At 40.1% G+C, this 15,101-nt stretch overlaps 1 protein-coding gene across 6 annotated transcripts in view; it reads right to left on the bottom strand.

Annotated features, from left to right (window-relative positions):
* The window catches only part of STK33 (serine/threonine kinase 33), a 153,963-nt gene that overhangs the window by 138,766 nt on the left and 96 nt on the right, over window positions 1-15,101 (bottom strand). For 4 of the 6 annotated variants that reach the window (XM_029956968.1, XM_029956969.1, XM_029956972.1 and 1 more), the window contains exon 1: window positions 14,829-15,062. The gene's annotated coding sequence lies outside the window, so the exon portion shown is untranslated. Of the gene's footprint in view, window positions 1-14,828; window positions 15,079-15,101 lie in introns of those variants that run through there. The other 2 variants (XM_029956970.1, XM_029956973.1) reach the window with 2 other exon arrangements.

The following is a 15,101-nucleotide window of genomic DNA, read 5'->3' as shown; positions in this document are numbered from 1 at the left end:
GTTATGTTTAAATGAAGTTGCTTTTACAGCACCAAAGACTTAATCATCCATTTCCTATATAAAAGGTAGCTACTTTTTTGCATGGACCTCAAGTATATTGTAGTATAGAGGTGGAATTTAAGGAAAGGTATTAAGCAGGCTGTGTTTTAGCTTATGGGCAAGTAATAAATTGTATCATGTATCTTGAATGTATCATAGATAAGCTGCTATAAAACGATTGCCACTTCAGACAGCTGTGAAATTAGGTGATTAACTAGTTGTTACTTAACCTTCTAATTTCTGTATAAGTCTAATTACATGAAATAGAAGTTGGAGTTTTGAGTTTTTACTTTGCTTTTCTGTTTGGAGTGTCATTGTAACTACTGTATTGTAAATGATGGAAAATAACTGCATATGTTAAAAAAATAAATTGCGTTATTAAAAAATAAATCTATTTATTGTAAGCAAAAAAAAATATCTTGGAATTTTTTTACAAAAAAAAAAAAAACACATCTTCTGGTCCCTAAGTTTGGATTAGGTGCCTTTTGTATGCGTCGTGCAGTCCCTTGTACTTCCCCTACCATAGACTCTGCCGCTGCCCACTTACCTGCCAGTATCCCCACGGGACTGTGAGCTCTGAAGACACAGAGCATGTCTTTCCTTTATCCCCGTGCTCACCACAATGCCTGCCGTAGAATAGGTGCTCCATTGAATATTTGTTAAATAAATTACTTAATCTCACAGTTAGGGCTTCATAGGATTTATGCATATTTTATGAACAACAATATGTGTAAGGATTTTTTTAAAATAGAGAAACCAAGTTACCAAAATACTAATAAACACCGAAGCTGAAAGTCTTAGGAAGACACTCTGTGTGACAAAGAGTCTAATCATTATGACTGTCCACTGACCAGGTCAGAATCCTTAAGAAATTGTAAAATGGGTTTCTCTGAAAAATAGGCAGAAAAACTTTTCAGTAATACAGAGGCAAGAAATCATGAACACTAATATTTATCTTGATAAGCCTCTGGAAACAAAAAAAAATCTATCATGGGACATATTTTAAAGATATAGAATACATGCTTCAATCTTCTGGCCAACTAGAAGTTCTACCACGCTGAACTGAAAATGCCTGAAATCAATGCCTAGAATCCATGCAGATTAAGCAACACTGATTAAACAAAAAGTAACAAATACTCAATCATACCTCTACCTTCATGGCCAATGTTCATTTCTCCTATTCTCCCCTTCCCGATCCCCAAAGCACACATAAACTTCTCTATCCTCCACCGTATTATGTACGTACCTCTCCAGCGCTCTTGAGGACACGGGTCCCACCATCAATTCTTCATTGCATCCTTCAGCCTATCTAAGTGCACACAGTAGGTATCCAGTGTTTGTGAAAAGGAGAGAAAGAGGGAGGAAGGAAAAGAGAGAGAAAAGCCTGTGTACACAAATAAGCCAGAAGGCAGCAGTGAAAGTGGTTGAGAACTCCCACAGATAGAAGAGGACAGAAGAAGGGAAACTGCTGAACGTTAACATTCAGGTAACTCGGCGAACTTTTTTAAAGTTATTAATAGGAATTAATAACAGACACAACGACTTCTCACTCCCATCCCACTGGCACTCTACAAATAAGCTTATGAAGTAAAGACTTCCTCAGAGAGTGCTTTATAAACCCTGTGGAGAAGCACGGAGGCAATAAAAAGGGAGCAGGCAGAAAAGGGAAGAGGAAAAGAAAAAAGCTGTTTGTGCTCCAGCTTCGTGTCTAAAAAGCCACAGCAGTTCAAATAGCTCAAAAATGGTTGTCTGTGGCCAATATTATTAATCATATTTTGAGAAGGATGCATGAGGCTATTTCGCTACTAAAGGGAGAAAAAACGGTGGAGATTTTCAACAGAAATTCACTATCATATTTTCACTTAGCAATGTGACTCTACAATGTTCAGACACAAAGGGATAAATTCATTTGTTCGCTATTTGCATCAGATAGCCAAATGTTTGAAAAATCATGACTTCAGCATTAAATATCACTAATTATACAGCACAGTATTCAGGCTGACGTTAGAAGAAAAGGCTACCTTCTGGAAGATTTGGATTTAGCAGAGTCAGAGTCTCTTCCTTCTCCAAGACTGCCTAGGCTTTACCTTGCTCCCCAAGAAACTTAAGAACATTCCCCATATTCTCTAAAACCAGCGGCCTGGGCTATACAGAAAGAGAGATGTATTCATACATAATCATATGCTTTGGGCCCTTTGAATGAAACATATTAAAGAATTCCAAAACTCCTATAAAAGTTAAACTTTTATCAGTGGGCACATTCCCCTAGGATGATGACTTCCTTTTTCACAACACCAAGTCAAAGCTTTAACAGCACCCACATCGAGCTTAAGTTCATGCAGGAAACAGACTTCTCTAATGCCTTACCACTTCGGAAGTCTGCTCTGAAAGAGAACTGTCTGTCCCTGGAGAATGAGTCCATTCCAAAGAGAAGATATCTATCTTCTCATACTTTATTAATTTATTGGCATGATAACTCGCATCAATTTAAAGGCATTTCATCTACAATGAGCAAAATGTTTGAAAGCTAAATGCACTAAATCTTCTTTCATGGGACCTATAAGTACTTTTTGAACTCTTAGTGGTTTGCACTTAATGCTTTATTCTAAAATCAGATTTAATCATTTCATAAAACCAGGAGTTCTTAAGGAAAATGGATTTCATTTTACCTCTATGTCTATTACCCCAGGTCAGCACTGCAATGAATTGAGATGCCCTTTGAAACCACTAATACCGCACTCAACAATCCAATTGTGAGTGAGTCTAAAAACACAATTTTCCAAAATGACTATAGTGTTCTCACTTCCTATTCTTAAATATCTAAAATACTAATTGAATGTCTATACTATTTTATAGATCTTTCTCAAGTAATCTCACCAGTTTTTAATTCCTACTCCCACAAAGGCTCTTTGTTGGCTCTATTTTGAAAACTTAACACAGCTGAATTCTTTAAAATCAATTTGATAAATAAATGTCAAAATTTAAGAATGTCTTTTTTGAGACTCAGAGGTCTCTAAAGCATATGATACCTTTTAACAATAGGACTGGAGGACAAAACCATGAAAGTATAATAACTTTCCATCATACAAAACAGTTGTAGGTATGTAGGTAAATACACATGTGCACATGGTATATATCATAATACATACCATATCTATAAATCAAATCAGTCACATAAATCACTAAAGCAAAACCTAAAATGGAGAAGTAGCCACATTACAGTATCAGGAGTGGGGAGATAACCATAGAATCCAGGAAATGGAAATAAACACCAAAGGACATCTAGTACCTGGGACTTTTTTCATGGAAGATCTGACATATGCTGACATGGACACTGCCGAAAGCTTTCCAACAACAGGGATCCTATCTTTACATTCCTGCCAAAGCTCATGTCATTGGACACCATGATGGAATGTTTCTCTTCAAACTGAGCCAAAATTATTTCCCCATAAATATTCTTACAGGTCATGCTTGGTCTTCCTATGTATGTGCCTAGTCCCTCTCTATTTTTTTAAATTTTTTAATGTTTATTTATTTTTGAGAGAGAGAGACAGAGACAGAACGTGAGCAGGGGAGTGGCAGAGAAAAAGGGAGACTCAGAATCTAAAGCAGGCTCCAGGCTCTGAGCTGTCAGTACAGCGCCAGATGCAAGGCTTGAACTCACCCAGTTGCCCCTGCCTAGTCCCTCTTTAATAGGTCTTGGTCTTCTATGAGGTGCCTGGATGGCTCAGTCGGTTGAGTAACCAACTTTGGCTCAGGTCATGATCTCACGGTTCATGAGTTCGAGCCCTGCATTGGACTTGTGCTATCTGAGCAGAGCCCACTTTGGATCCTCTGTCCCCCTCTCTCTCAGCTGCTCCCTGCTTGTTTTCTCTCTCTCTCTCAAAATTAAGCATTTTAAAAATTAAAAAATAATACCTCTCAGTCTTTTAGATATGAAGAAAAAGAGCATGTCCACTTGCTCCTAGAGGCAAGCCATCTTTTCTACATCCCCAACACCTGAGCTGTCTTTCATATCATGTAAAGATGCTTCACCTTCCTCTAGATGAAATTCGGCTTGCCAGTATCCCTACTGAAAAAGAGCATCTAGAACTAAAAGTCATATGCTTTACAAATTATGACCAACATTCATTCACTAGGAAACAGATATTTCAGAAAGAGTCAAATTCATGAACCTCTACTTCCTAGGGAGCAAGTCTTGACATAGAGTATGGAAATGGCTAAACGAAAATATAAGTCGATGCTATCCAAAGACAATGATGAGAAAAGGAGGGGGAGGGTAGTTGAAAATACAGTGTCATCAAGCTTTCTGTTCTGAAAGAAGCTAACTACCCTATATACTAGTTCACCACCTAGATTATCTGATACACTGGTAATGCAAATGTAATATGACCAAAGCTTTCTAAATTTGCAATAAGCATAGGTATACAGAGAGTAGTCATAGTCTTTAAAATAAATTACTTTTAATCTCATCTAAAGAATCAAATGAAATCAAAACACTAGATGTAATTAAGACTGTCTAGTTTCCCTGGAGATTATACCAATCAGACGTGTTAAGCATTCTAGGAATGAAACATGTGATACAATTAAGGAAATCCTATTGAAAAAAATTAGTCTGTAAAACAGAGATAATATGGGACTAAGGGATGGCTTATTAATAACTCATTCAATTCTGGGTATAATAAATACAGCTATAACAACTTCAGTTCACTAGTGGCTGAGCTCAAAATGCTAAAATGCTGCCACTCAATCTGCCTCAAGAATCCAGATCTAATCGGTAGAGGCACTGCCTGCTACATTTATTAAATCATAGAATTATTTGAGGCTTAAAAGAATTCAGATTAAAAAAAAAAAAAGCTAGTAAGAAGTAGGGCCAGAATTCCCGACCAAAATCTGGTACCTTGTCCACTCTACTCAAACCTTCAAATGTCTGAAAACAGCTATCGCCCCTCCCTTCTTCCTGCCCATCCCTAACCAATTTTCTTCGATGATTCTTCGATGATTTACAATGTAGGGAGGACCTCCGAACAAAGTCCTACAAGACTGACCTCTGGAAATTCAGCCGTGTTCCCTCGTGTGGGAAAAGCCAGCTTAGATGTGCCATGAGGGGATAAGTGACTGGATGGGTGGAGTGCGGCTGCTCCTAACATGGCTAAGATTCCAGAGCTTCGGGCCACTCCTCAATCCCTCAGTTACTCTGAATAAGGCAAAGCAAGAGAGGCCTGGGAGACACGGCCCCGAGCAGAGTCAATGAGTGAGTGACTGCAGAGAAAAGCAGAAGAGAGGCTAGAGCTATGCCAACATCAGAAGCGCCAGTTGACAGTACCTCGTTCTGGGACCTTCCCACCCCCCACCCGGGCCCCCTCCAACAGCCCTCTCCCTACCAGCTCTCAGCCAACATGGTGGGTCTTTCCCATTACTGACTGAGTCTTGGGGCAAACAGGAAATAGACTCTTCCAGAGAAAGTATACAGACACAGCGGGAGCTCTCCATGAGCTGTAACCCCAAAGTAGGTAGGCTAGTAACCTGGGGTATCAACATGGCCAGATGCTATGTGAAGAGAATCACCAAGGCAAAAGCCTAAAATAACAGATACTTGGGAAAAATGCTAAAGAAAAAGAAAATATTTTTTTAAAGCTAGGCTTAAAATAAAAATAAAGCCAAGATAGATGTTAATTCTTAACTACAAATGGTGCTTGTTTTTGCCATTAAAACAGACCTCAAATTCAGCCCAGCATATCAGGCTCTTTCTAAGCTGGGCACTACTACCCTGTCTAGTTACGGTGTCTGATTATTCCCCTGGGTATCAGCTTCCTTAAAGAATACTCTCTCTCACCTTCAGGCCTTCAGGCTTGCTGTCCTCCTGTTCCTTTCCTCTTTGCCTCATCCCTCCCTGACTTGCCCAAGCAGAATAAGGAGTGCTTTCCTCCAACTCCCATAGCACCTGTGCAACACCTCCCACAGGATATTGTAGTTTCTTGGTTTACTTCCCTCCACAAGAGACCATGAGCTCAAAGACTGTATCTCCGTATCCCAAGGATCTACAATAGAATCTGGCTCATAATTTAGCAAGTGAATGAGTCAAATGGGAGAAGTGAGGATGAGTGAAGGGACAGCCATGTATCAGGCTTTCTGCCATGCATGTCTGTCATCTCTTCTCCGCTGACTTATGACACACATGTAGAAAACAGTGCCTGAAATACAGTAAGTGATCAATACTAACTGAATAACTCAGATAGATAAACATGAAAAGGGTCTGGAAGATTCAACAAAGTATTTTATTTTTTTAAATGTTTCTTTATTTTTGAGAGAGAGAGAGAGCGTGAGCAAGGGAGGGGCAGAGAGAGAGGGAGACGCAGAATTCGAAGCAGGCTCCAGGCTCTAAGCTTTCAGCAATGAGCCTGACGCGGGGGTCAAACTCCTGAACTGCAAGATCATGACCAGAGTGAAATTCAAACACTTAACCCCCTGAACCACTCAGATGCCCCTCAACAAAGTATTATAGTCATAATATGAAGGTCCCTTGCAACTCTAAGATTCTACAGAGTTTTTTTTTAAAATGTATTTGTACAGATTTATACAAATTTCCCAGAAAATTTGGAAAAGAGAGAAAGTTAACCAGCGTTTACTTAGGGGCTCCAAATTTGTTAGGTACTTTACATATGATACTTTGTTCTCAAAATCATCTTTGGAAATTGGGATTATAAACCCTATCTTACAGATAAAGAAACCCAAGACAGAGATGGAGAGAACTAAAATTTGAACTCAGGTGAGCCTGACCCCAGTCCTTCTTCCACATTACCAGCTGAGTCCCTGGGAGGAACACAAAGCTCCCTTCCTTATCATTCCACTCCAAGAAAAAGGAGTTCCAAAATCAGCCAAGTCTCACTTAGGTCATAACTGCAGAGACAAGAGCGTTCAATGGGAGGCACAAAGGGGTGAAAAGCTCTGTTGGAGTATCACCCTCTTTTCTTTGGGGAAAGGTTCACATGTCTCTTCTGTTCCTCCCATGAAGCTGGAAGGAAATTTTAGGGCCTTTCTAAAGAAAGAAGAAAGCAACTTCCCCAGAGGTCAAATGAGAATCAGGCTGTAAGTCAGAGAAAAGATGGCCAGGAGGCAGCCACATAGGCCCTCTTAGAGCCTTACGGTGTTAGAGAGGGAAGCAGGCCCGAAGCTTCCATCTCCTTCAGGCCAATTCACCAAGCTACGAGCCCACAGAGAAATGTGGAGCCAAAGTCCTAGCTCCTAGCTAGCAGCCCAGAGGTTCCTTTGCCTGGAATGTTCGATGCGTAGAATGGTGGCATCTAACTGAGATGACAGGAAATCAACCAAATTTTGTCTCCCCAAACCATGACTCACCGGCTGGCAGCTAAAGTGGGGTGTACAGCAAATGGTGGGGACAACTGGGTGTCCCCACCCAGAAGAGTGGGTTCGGACACCTGCCTCACACATACACAAAAATTAACTCAAAATGGATCAAAGACCTAAATGTAAGAGCTAAAACTACAAAAATCCTAAGAGAAAACATACAGGGAAATCTTTGTGACCTTGAGTTAGGCAATAGTTTTTCACATAGGACATCTAAAGCCAAGCAATCAATGAAAAAATAGACATTCTGGACTTCATAAAATTAAAAACTTGGGTTCCTCAAAGGCCACTACCAAGAAAGTAAAGACAATCTACATAATGAGAGAAAATATTTGTAAAACATCTATCTGATAAGGGTCTAGTATCCAGAATATCAGAATATATAAAAAAAAAAGTCTTCCAACTAAACAATAAAAAGATAATCCAAATTTAAAAAAAAACAAAGGATTGAAATACATATTTCTCCAAAGAAGATACACAAATCACAATAAACACATAAAAGATGTTCAACATCACTAGTCATCAGGAAAACGCAAATCAAAATATAATGATGTACCTACCTCTTCACACCTACTAGGATGGCAATAATCAAAAAGACAAGAAACAAGCGTTGATTATATGGAGACATGAGAACACTCACACATTTCTGCTGCGAATATAAAATGATGCAGCCACTTGGGAAAAGACTTTTGACACTCTCCAAAAGTTGCTATATGACCAGCAATTTCACTTTCAGGTATATACTCAAGAGGAATGAAAACATATATTCACATAAAAACCCATATGTAAATATTGATTGCAGCTATATTCATGATAGCCAAAAAAGGAAACAGCACAAATGGCCATCTCCTGATGAATGTATACACAAAAGGTGGTGTATCTATACAACGGAATTTTACTTGGTCATGAAAAGGAATGAACTACTGACACTTGCTACAATAGAAATGATTCTGAAAACCATTGTACTGAGGGAATCCAAATGCAAAAGGCCTCATATTGCATGGTTCCATTTATATAATAGGCAAATCCATAGAGACAGAAAGTAGATTAGTGTTTGTCAGGTGCTGGGGGAGGGGAGTTGGGGGTTGACTGCTAACAGATGTGGGATTTCTCTTTTAAGGTGATGAAACATGCTGGAACTAGATAGTGGTGATGGCTAGAAACCCCAGTGATACACTAAAAACTTGATGTATACTTTAAAAGGGTGAATTTTATAGGATGTTAATTATATCTCAATAAAAAAGGCACAACTATAAAAAATGAGCTAAGTGTACATAGTATAACATATGTACCATCAAAGAGCTATAACAGAAAAGCAATTAAGTTAACTTGAAAATCACTGCTGCACATTGGTGTTTACTTTCATAGCAACAAATATGAAAAGTATTGAATTTTATTGTCACAAACTGAACACCAACATAAAGAAGGTTGAGAGGAAAAATTAATTTGATTTCCATGAAAAACGTCCAAGGATAAATATTTGCTTTCTTCCCGATATCTCAGCTGGTTGCAAGCTGAGCTCCCAAGAGCAGATAGAAGAGCCTCTATGTTAGATCTGCTAACAGCAAATAGACTTGAAAGAATTCAGGTATAAGGACCTGAGCCTCAGACGCACTGCCTTTGGTAAATGGTAAACGGTTTCTCTCCCAGCAAGCTCTGCCGCTGCACGTGAGCATTCCACCGTGATAATGACAAAGTAACAGAGTAGAACTTTCAATTACCAGCCTCTCAACCTTAAAGACCGGATGAACATCTTCTATAAGGCTTTTCTTAGATTCCCTGAATGAATATGTGTGAGTCCAAATGACCAATTTTTCCAAATAAGTACAGCGCAGGTTAAGAATATTGAGTCACAGGGGTACCTGAGTGGCTTATCAGTTAAATATCCAACTTCTGCTCAGTTCATGATCACGAGGTTCTTGAGTTCAAGCCCTGCATCAGGCTCTGAGCTGACAGCCTGCTTCGGTTTCCATGTCTGCCTCTCTCTCTTCCCTCCCCTGCTTGTGCTCTGTCTCTTTATCAAAAATAAACATTAAAAAATTTTTAAAAACACAAAGAATACTGAATCAGCAGCAAACTTTGTACAAGTGAAAATATAACACAGTATTCTAGAACTGTGCCTGAAACATCATATGTACCCAATAAATACTTATTGAATGAATGTTTATAATAGTTGATAATGTTTACCAAACAATTTAGATCAAAAATTAAGGCAAATAGTAACAGTATTTCTAAATTAATTTATCTTTGTCAACAGAAAGCTGTTTCTTTTTGCTTTATTCAAATATAATAGTACATTCTCACTGGCATTCAAACTGACACATCAATGGCTATTAAGAGATAATTAGTCCATTACAGGTAGAAAAGATATTCTGATTAATTATAGAAGTCACTGCCCTTCACCTTATAAATCTTTCTGAAATAGGGACACCTGAGTGGCTCAGTGGGTTAAATGTCCTACTTCAGCTCAGATCACGATCTCACAGTTTGTGAGTTGGAGCCCCGCAACAGGCTCTGTGCTGACAACTCAGAGCCTGGAGCCTGCTTCTGACTCTGTCTCCCTCTCTCTGCCCCTCCCCTGCTCACACTCTGTATCTCTCTCTCTTTCTTTCTCAAAAAAAAAAAAAAAATTAAAAATTAAAAATAAATAAGCCTTTCTGGAATAACTTCAGGTCAAAAAAAAAAAGAACTTCAGGTCGACAAAACTGCATGAGTTTGTGAGGTGATTAGTTTCTCATACTCCACAATTTATTTTAGTTAATAAACTAAGAAAGAATATATCAATAAGGTTTAACAGTAAGTTACCCACTCTTCACATTCTGGAACCCTAAGACAGATCCGAGCAAAGCACAATTTGCCTCATTGATCCATAATGGAGCTCAGCAGGAAGGAAAATTCTTTTTGAAGCACCTCTTAACACGTACTAATTTACCAATGCCGAGAAGGTCAGCAATTAATATTACATTACATTTTCCTTTTTTTAAGCCTCTTTTAAAAACAGGGAAATCGTTTCTCAGTATCTAACAACTGTGACTGCTTGAAATACTAAATAGGATCATATTTAGGGCGAAAGAAGTAGAGAGAATCTTCAAAGATCACATCTTCTCCTTTCAGGACACTTCCAAAAAGTATCTAAGGAATCAACAATACAAGTTCACAACGTGCGACAGACCCCATCAGAAAAAGTCTTCCTCGGAGCTCGCGCGGAGCACGGAAGCTCTATCTTCACGGGGACATGAAGATGACATGAGTATCTCCCTTTGTATCAGCATCTTTTAGATTTGGGTTGGAAATCACACTACCCAACTCTTTTACTCACTTCCATGAATTCTTCCTTGACTGACTGACATCACAAACTACCATTTTTAAAGAAAATGCAGACAGTTATTTGGTCTCTGCATAGAAGGGACTTTCTAAGCATAAAGGTAATGAATAAAAAAGTGAAAGATTAATAGGTAGACAACACAGAATTATTTCAATGTCTACAAATCAAAAACCATCTTAAATTAAGCAAAATGGCATGTGTGGGGGGATGTTCCCATATGACAAAGAAGGGTTAATGTCCTTATTCTACCAAGAGTCCACACAAATCAGTGTCTGGCCAAGACAGTACCCCCAGGATTCCCCTTCTTCATCCATACAAGAAATTACAGGATCCCTACAAAATAAGAGGTTACAATTTCTCTCTCCCAGCTTTCAGAATCATTCTGCCTCCTTCTTCTGCCTCAGTCCTTTGTCTCCTACCTACTGCGAGCCCTCTTTCTTCCGAGTCCTGTTAGACTGAAGATTCAGATAAACACAAGGTCAGCTGGTCTTGATTTCTGATTTTGCCCGAGACCCAGCCTGTGAAACGCTGCTTTCCACTTTGCTCTGTAGCTTGCGGGCAAGTAACAACTCGCCCCAGGCTCCAGGGATACCTATCCAACTAATTCCAGCCAAAGCCCAGCCTACAGGCCTGGGCTGCGGGAAGCACAAATCAAACAAACCATTGATTTTAAAAACCTGAGACTCCAATACAGAAGCCATCACAGAGTCTGTGCAGGTAGTTCACAGGAAAGAAATATCTAGTAGCTAACAATGGAATTTTTTTTATTGCTTAAAACCTCAGTAATATAAAGATCTGAGTTAAAGTAAGGAGGTACTATTTTTGTCTGTGAAATTAGCAAAGATCTTTTAAAAATAATAATGTGAACACAGGCATCACAAACTTGATGGTAGGATGGCAAACTGGTATAATCTTTCTGACGGTGGCCATATGTTTCAGGAGTAGTCCCAATGACCCTGCACTTTGGCTGTAATTGTATTTTTAGTAACTGATCTTAATCAGTTATCAAAAATCTAGTCAAAAGATTTAAATATGAAGACATCCATCTCTTCATTTTTGTACGTGAAATATAAATATACCACAATAAGTAAATTGCAAATAAATTACAGTTCATACACAATGTGGATTGTAATGAAGCTAATAAAATGATATATAAGAGCTGACCCTACTAAATCAATGACTAAAGACCATTCACTGTTCTTTTTTTTTAATATTTTTTTAGGGGCTCCTAGGTGACTCAGTCGGTTGAGCATCTGTCCGACTTCAGCTCAAGTCATGATCTCATGGTTTGTGAGTTCAAGCCCCGCCTCGGTCTCTGTGCTGACAGCCCAGAGCCTGGAGCCTGCTTCAGACTATGTCTCCCTCTCTCTCTGCCCACCCCCAGCTCATGCTTTGTCTCTCTCTGTCTCAAAAAATTTTTTTGATGTTTATTTTTGAGACAGAGACAGAGTACAAGTGGGGAAGGGGCAGAGAAAGAGGGAGATGCAGAATCTGAAGCAGGCTCCAGGCTCTGAGTTGTCAACACAGAGCCTGATGTGGGACTTGAACCTACGAACCACAATATCATGACCTGAGCTTAAGTCAGACACAACCAACTGAGCCACCCAGGTGCCCCAAGAGCATTCACTGTTCTAAGCCAGTGACACGTACAGCCAACCTTTGAACAACACAGGTTTGAACTGTGTGGCTCCACTTACACGTGGATCTTTTCCAACAAATAGAGTACAGTCCTATAGACGTATTTTCTCTCCTTATGACTTTATTAATAATATTTTCTCCAGCTTGCTTTATTATAAGAATACAGTATATAATACATCTAACATATAAAATATATGTTGTTTATGTTAACAGTAAGGCCTCTGATCAACTGTAGGCTATTAGTAGTTGTACTTGGGGGAGTCAAAAGCTATACGTGGATTTTCGACTATGTTGGGGATCGGTGCCCCTAAACCCCACATTGTTCAAGGGCCAACTGGTATTAACATATGTATTCCTCACAAAAACACAAATGGAACTTGTGAGGTAGGCAGATGCTTTACCCCTCTTCATTTCACTGTTGAAGAATCTCAGGCACCAATAAGTTAAGTGATTACTTCAAGGTTATGCTGAGACAGACTCACATGAAAGTCTAAAATCCAAACAGTGTTCTCATAAATTTGTAGCAAACTCATTTGTTGGCAAAACCTGACCTGAACTGATGCAAAACTATGGGCAGCCTTTATCCCACTCAGAGTGATGTCATCTCACTAAAGAAAAATGAATGTGTTTGATTACACAGTACCGCCCCAGACCCCACTGAGAAGCGATACAGCATACACACCATGTTATCTTTCTATAGTCAGACTCACCCTCAACTTTAAAATACAACTAGCCCCACAGGTTTCAGAAATTGTGGGGGAGCTGAAATTCAAACCAAGCATCCCATCTGTGTACTCTGCAGTCTGTGCTCTTTACCACAATGTGATGTTTTCAGAGACTAATGACATCAGAAAATGCTTGTAAGTCAGACATTCAAGTATTTATTAACTACATCCTATGTGCCAGTCATGCAGACAAATAAAATTGCAATTGTGATAAGTGCAAGGAGAGAAAGCCGTGTCAGAAGAGCCTGTACCCGAAGGGGGTCTGTCCTAGATGGAGTGGTCAGAGGCAGTTTTCCTGGGGAAACATTTGGTCTAAGATGCAAAGAATGAGCAAGAGTTAACTAAAGAGGAGAGAAGAGCACACATGGCAGGGAGAAGATCACGTGCAAAGGCCCTTAGTAGGAGGGAAAATGGTGACAAAGGACTGAGCCAGTGTAATTGGAACACAGAGAACCAGGGGAGCCTAGTGTAAGATCCCGCTGGAGAAGAGGAAGGTGCCACAGGGCCTGATAGGTAGAGTAACCATCTGCCCCGAAATGCTAGGGGATAGTCCCAGTGTAAATAATAGCACCGTCTTTTACTCTCAAAACTATCTTGACCTGGATGTTATAATATACGGCCAACCAATTTGTAGGCCCTATTTAAGAAATTGTATCTTTATCATAAGAACAAAAAGTCATGATGGGTTTAAGCCGGGGGTGATGGAGGAGAAAAGAGGTATCATAATCAAATTTTAATTTTTAAAAGATTACTCCTGCTGCAGTGCAAAGAACAGACAGGAACAGGAACAGGGTAGGATAAATGCCTTTGGACTAGTTAGGAGCCTACTACAGGAGACCAGGCAAGAGATAATGATAGCTTGGTGTAGGGTACCAGTGGTAGGGTCAATAAATAAGTCGATGCATTGACATTGGTTTGAGGATAAAACGAACAGATGATCATTGGTTTGATGATAATTCAGAGATGGAAGGAGAGGAAGTGGCAGGTGTGAAGAAGTCCAAGATTTGTGGCTTGCAAACTGGAGGGATGATGGTGTGATTCATTGAGATAGAAACGCTAGAGATTTAAATCTCTAGATTTCAATGTTGGGCTAGAAGTTTAAATGTGTGAAATGAAATACCTGCACACAGGTTGTAATGTGAAGGCCAGGGGAGGAGGAGGAAGGGGGTGTATAATGCAAGGAGGAAGTTTAGGTTCAAAATGTGTTGATGTTCTTTTTGCATTCACAGAGCCCTCCTCCAATGCATGACACCCCTGTTTTCTGGTTGGATATTGGAGCTGTTTGGTGGTCGGACAAAAAAGGTCTGTCTTAGATGGTACTGTGGGACCAGGAGTATCAAACAAATCACTTGCAGCATTTAAGTATCCCTTAGGATGAACTCCCAAGTGCTTTACATTCACGGTTCACAAAGCAATTTAACACACAGGCTTCTTCAAGGCCACAACTTTCTGAGAAATTACAACCTGCATTGACAGATGAGGAATGAGAGGAGTGCTTAAATTTCCTATCCGCGTAGCCAGTAAGGGGCTGCTCTTAAGCCATACTAGCTCCTCGGATTGCATTCACTGGGTGCAAGGGACTGCATCAAGTGCTGTTAAGAAGTCCCGCATATTGAGGCCCTACTAGGAGCCAGGCACTAAGAGATTAAAAACGAGAGAAACAGGTCTAGGGGTGGGGGAAACCCGCAATTTCAAATGTCAAGGATGTGTTCCTTTTCCAAAATCACACTTACCCTATAGTAAGGTCGCTTTAAACTTCCAAAAAGGGTCAGGTCCCGGGATGGCTGGAGGTGAGAAGGTGGAGCTGAAACGGAGCAGACCGGGACCACCCCAAACACCTGACCCGGGGATTCGAGGTATCAACGGCTGGGCCCCCGGAGAGACCTGAGACGGGAGGCGGGCCCGCCCGCAGCGGGAGGCCCTGCGGCCCGTTTGCTGGAGCGTTGCCACAGCAACGGTCGGAGCCCTGAGGCTGGGCGACTTGCGAGGGGGGTGGGGGAGGGCGG

Source organism: Suricata suricatta, chromosome 11 (assembly GCF_006229205.1).
Source record: "Suricata suricatta isolate VVHF042 chromosome 11, meerkat_22Aug2017_6uvM2_HiC, whole genome shotgun sequence".
NCBI lineage: Eukaryota > Metazoa > Chordata > Mammalia > Carnivora > Herpestidae > Suricata > Suricata suricatta.
This window is presented reverse-complemented; position numbering and strand designations above follow the sequence as displayed.